Source organism: Spinacia oleracea, chromosome 2 (assembly GCF_020520425.1).
Source record: "Spinacia oleracea cultivar Varoflay chromosome 2, BTI_SOV_V1, whole genome shotgun sequence".
In the NCBI taxonomy this organism is placed as follows: Eukaryota; Viridiplantae; Streptophyta; class Magnoliopsida; order Caryophyllales; family Amaranthaceae; genus Spinacia; species Spinacia oleracea.
The window spans coordinates 93,819,150-93,824,308 of record NC_079488.1 but is presented as its reverse complement, the minus strand read 5'-3'; the positions used below and the strand labels follow the sequence as shown (position 1 = coordinate 93,824,308).

The 5,159-nt window shown below is 30.8% G+C and overlaps 1 long non-coding RNA gene across 1 annotated transcript; it reads right to left on the bottom strand.

Moving 5' to 3' along the window:
- Positions 1-639: 639 nt before the first annotated feature.
- Positions 640-2,932, bottom strand: LOC130467092 (uncharacterized). The gene is made up of 5 exons (XR_008927260.1): positions 2,796-2,932; positions 2,678-2,711; positions 2,543-2,589; positions 2,149-2,229; positions 640-863 (listed from the first exon to the last, which is right to left on the bottom strand). It is a non-coding gene; the product is annotated as an uncharacterized lncRNA (long non-coding RNA).
- Positions 2,933-5,159: the final 2,227 nt, after the last annotated feature.

The window sequence follows — 5,159 nt, the reverse complement described above, 5'->3', positions numbered from 1 at the left end:
GAACAACAGTTCAATGTTTTAAAACATCAGTGTAAGAGTTTTAATAGGAGGGCTATTGTTAGTAACGATACGGGAGAAACGTTGTCTATTGTACATATTATACCTTCTTGACTAACCATTGTATTTTCTTTAGTTGACGGAAAATTTAACTTGTAATTATTCCAGCCAATGTAGGACTCGAACCTACACCAATGTGCAATGACACATTGCTCTACCATTTTGAGCTAATTGGCTTTCAAAAACATTTAAGAATAAAAACTAATTTATGTTTTAGGAAGTTCCATTTACAAAAACACTCAAAACAGACCCATAAACCTTTAGAACATATGCCACGATAATTAGAACAATGCAACAATAATCTAGAACATAAGGTGATATCATATAGAAGTACAATTTGTAATTTCTAAGAATCATAGAATAATATAGACCATAGGCGGGTATTATTTAGAACATGAGCCACAAGTATTCGGAACATGAGCAAAAAGTATTTGGAACCCTCAATCTTCATTTTCTCAAACTACAGTGAATTAAATTTTGAATATTAGAAATAATAAAATAGCATATGTTCTGAATTCATAAAGTAAATGTTATGATTCACAAAGTAGATGTTCTGAATTCACACACTAAACGTTCTGAATTCCTAAACTAAATGTTATGAGTTCCCAAACTAAATGTTCTGCATTCCTAAGCTAAATGTTCTGAATCCCCAAACTAAATGTTATAACTTGACATATACACATAAAAGAGCACACACATGCAAGTAACAAAAGCAATACACATGACTACACCCAACACATAATTGAAGACATCATAATTAACATTGGCTTCAGTTTTTCCATCAAGGGTGAGATTCGGTTTCTTCCCTGTAACATATGCAATAAATTTAGTTATGTTTCAAATATGTACGTATTATATTAAAAACAACATAGGTTATATTGTTCTAACTAATGAAGCTATATGTTCTAACTAGTGAAGCAACATGTTCTAACAAGACGAGCAACATGTTCAAAAAATTGAATTTATATGTTCTAACAAGAGAAGCTATATATTCTAACAATTGAATTTATATGTTCTAACAAGTGAAGTTATATGTTTTGTACATTATTCCTATATGTTCTATTCAGTTAAGCTACATGTTCTAAGTAGTTAAGCTATATGTTTTATTCAGTTAAGCTACATGTTCTAAGTAGTTAAGCTATATGTTCTATTAAGTTAAGCTACATGTTCTAAGTAGTTAAATATGTATAAATATTATAACAATTGAATTTATATGTTCTAATAACTTAAGCTATATGTTCTGTAAATTGTTCCTATATGTTCTAAATTTCTAATCAATTAAGCTACATGTTCTAAGAAGCTAAACTATATGTTCTATTCTACGTGTTAACAGAGATTAGAGAGATTTAGTTTTCTATTCTAGATCAACCAACAGAGAAAATGCAGACTTTAGGGAAAACAATGTGCATTGGCCTGTAACATGTTCACTATAGTGGTAACTTCTAACACCAGCAGTAACGGCATGGATCTGTAACCTTACTTGCTGCAAGAAACTTGTATATCTAGGATAACATATAAAAATTTGCACTATTTGTAACCTATATAAGTTCTAGAATCTAGACTAGCATTTTAATGAAGACACCAGACATGCCCCAAGCTTGGTTGAATCTGCACGCATTTTTTTTCATAAGATGAAAGTAAATTTTCTGCTAGTCACACCAGCAACTTCATCAGACATTGTTAACTTTGCACAGAAATCTTGGAAATAGGGTTCAAACTTTACAAAGTTATCACCAAACGAAGTACTACAAGAAATTATGTGCAATAGGGATACATTTTAAATATTAACAAGTAACTGACACATAAAACAAGTAACATCAACACATGAACAGACCATCAGGGAAACTCAAACACCAAAACTAATAGATGGAAAGAGATAATAGCAACTAGTAAAACTGTCAAACGACAGATAACACAACATATAATTAATTTCACTAGCTAGCTTTCAAATTCATAACATGTGCACTTATATTTAGAACATATGCAATTATGATGTTCTACAAAGTGATCTATGATGTTCTACACAGTGATCTATGATGTTCTACATTCTTAACCTTCATGTTCTAAAGTATTGAGAGTATAAAGTATTACTCTAAATTGTTCATGATGTCGTTCAGAAGTGATGGCGGGACAATTGGCTCCGTTTCTTTGGCGCGTTCATTCTTATTTCCTCTGTTTAAAATTTCAAAACAAAAATATCAAAAAATGTCGAAAATATCTTAAAATTATCAATTCTGAAAATAATTCAAACAATCACAAATTAAATTCTTATAAAAATTACTGAAAATTCATAAAAAAAAACTATTCGGAATAATATAATCCATGTTGTTCATAAAAGTTCATAAAAATCTCAAAATCGCTAGAAACATACAAATATTCGCGGAGTGAATAATTAAAAAAATAATTTCGAAAAATTACGATAAAATTACAAAAATTACGGAATTAATAAATAAATTTCACTACAATCAAAGCACCAAATTCTTACTCTTCAGCACGACTGGATTTGGTGCTGGTTTGTCATGTTTGTGTTTGCTGAAAATCAAAATTTAACAAAAATAATCTTCAATTAATGTATATATACAACCAACGAAGTTCGAAATTAGGTTACAAATTCTCTTACCTTCGCCGTTCGTATTTTTTTCTACTCCAGTGATCTTCAATTGAAAAAATTAGGTTAAAATTAGAAAAAAAATTGTAGAAGGAGAGAAGAAATGTAGAACAATTGATCTTGAATTTACCTTAAATCAACAATTGGAGTTGCGACGACGGAGCGATTTTCCGTTTGGAGGCTACGATGGCGATTATCTTCAGAGGAGAGAGAAAATTGAGGGGAGAACTGGGAATCCCAAAATCGCGTGAGAGGGAGAGAGTGAAGAGGAAGGGTCTAGAGAGAGAAAGTTATGTGGGTTTAATGAAAGAGTGGTTGGTTTTAATTGGGAAGTTGGATGGGTTTTCCTATTTAATTCTAGCCATTAGATTGAATCTAATCCTACGGATTAGATTCATTCTCATATATACTAGTATACTCACATAAGGATGTATTTTCACATGATCCCTCCCCTATATATATATATATATATATATATATATATATATATATATATATATATATATATATATATTATCATTATTATTATTATTACTATTATTATTCTTATTATATTATTTATTATTTATGTTATTTATTATTATTATTATATATAACTTATTCATTAATACTAATTTATTATTAATTACTATAATTTATTTTTATAATTTATTAATTAATTGAATATTATTAATTATTATTTAGTTATTAATGATCATTTATTATTATTTAGTAATTAAATAAGGATTATTATTTATTATTTAGTTAAGTTAAGTTACGTTAAGTTCATTGATTTAACGCTGCTCTTCTTTTTTTTCTCTCTTCCTCCTTCAAAACCCTAATTTTTTAGGGGCTACCACCAACCATTAGGTTGATGGTAAGCCCCTCTTTTCTTGTTTTTTCTAGCTTTTGTATTTGTTAATTTTGATTTCTATTGTAGATGTCGTATGACTTTTTATTAATGAACTAATTTTACCTTCAAAAAAGTTAAGTTCAGTTCTAAAGAACAGGACCCTAACTAATCGATTTCATTGTTTAACTTATATAGCACCAAGTTGGTCTTTTGTGTAAGACCCTCCATATAAAATACGGATTTTTCATGAAATACCCCTCAATTTTCACGAAATTCACCAAATGCCCCTCAACTTTCAGAAATTCACCAAATGCCCCTCACCTTTAATATAATACCCAAACTACCCTTACTAATGACGCGCCGTTAGTCCGCCGTTAGTCCGCCGTTAGCCTACTTTTCTAATTCACCAAATGCCCCTACAATGTAACTTATTTCACCAAATACCCCTATTTTAAAATATAATTTACCAAATGCCCAAATGTAAAAATTACCTTTTTAAAGCCCAATGGCTAGTTTTTTGGGATTGAAAAATAGCCGTAGCTTATTGTTTTAGTCACCAAAACTTTCCAGTCATTTGAGAGTTGAGACTATGGAAGATATAAGGCAGTGTGATGATAGATACTGTGGCAATGGTATGTTACAGTTTAGAACTATTCGGCCCGAGTTAATAAGTAAGCCCCTTGAGTATAAGAGGATACTCAAGGGAAGGGAATCCTCACCCCCAAAATACAACTTTGAGGTTGTAAGATACAATCTCAACAACTAGGTTAGGCCAAGTACTACTTGGTACTTTGTATATGCAAGCAATACACTTGATACAAATATATAATGCCTCAATTTACTTATTTACATTTCTTATAGAGTGGCATATGAAAAGAGCGATACAATTAAGAGAATGTCTCTAAAATAAAAGACCAACCAAATGAAACTCTACTCAAAAGACTAACACCACTTAATGAGTTTGATGCGTGTTTGGTTCACGGTTATTTGAGGCCACGAAACGAAATTAAGAACATGACTTTCTTCCCACTTATGTGCTTGGATAACAGGAATATGATACTCCATTACTAGAGGTAATAGAGTGTAATATCAATTGGTTATCTGCAATATGGAGGCCCTTTTTTCCTTTCCTTTCCTTTCCTTTCCTTGAGTAGTGATTTTAACTTATATTCATGCAAAACAAGAGGTAATAGACTCATTATGTGTGGATGATGATTTTGAATGATAACTCATGACACAAAACTGAGATGAAACTACAACAAAACAATTTGGTGACTAAATAAACACTCAGAACAGGGTTATTTATACTAAAACAATAAGCTACGGCTATTTTTCAATCCCAAAAAACTAGCCGTTGGGCTTTAAAAAGGTAATTTTTACATTTGGGAATTTGGTGAATTATATTTTAAAATAGGGGTATTTGGTGAAATAAGTTACATTGTAGGGGCATTTGGTGAATTAGAAAAGTAGGCTAACGGCGGACTAACGGCGTGTCATTAGTAAGGGTAGTTTGGGTATTATATTAAAGGTGAGGGGTATTTGGTGAATTTCTGAAAGTTGAGGGGCATTTGGTGAATTTCGTGAAAATTGAGGGGTATTTCATGAAAAATCCGTATAAAATATGTACAAGTTCTTTCAGGTCATATAAGTTGAAAAGAACGC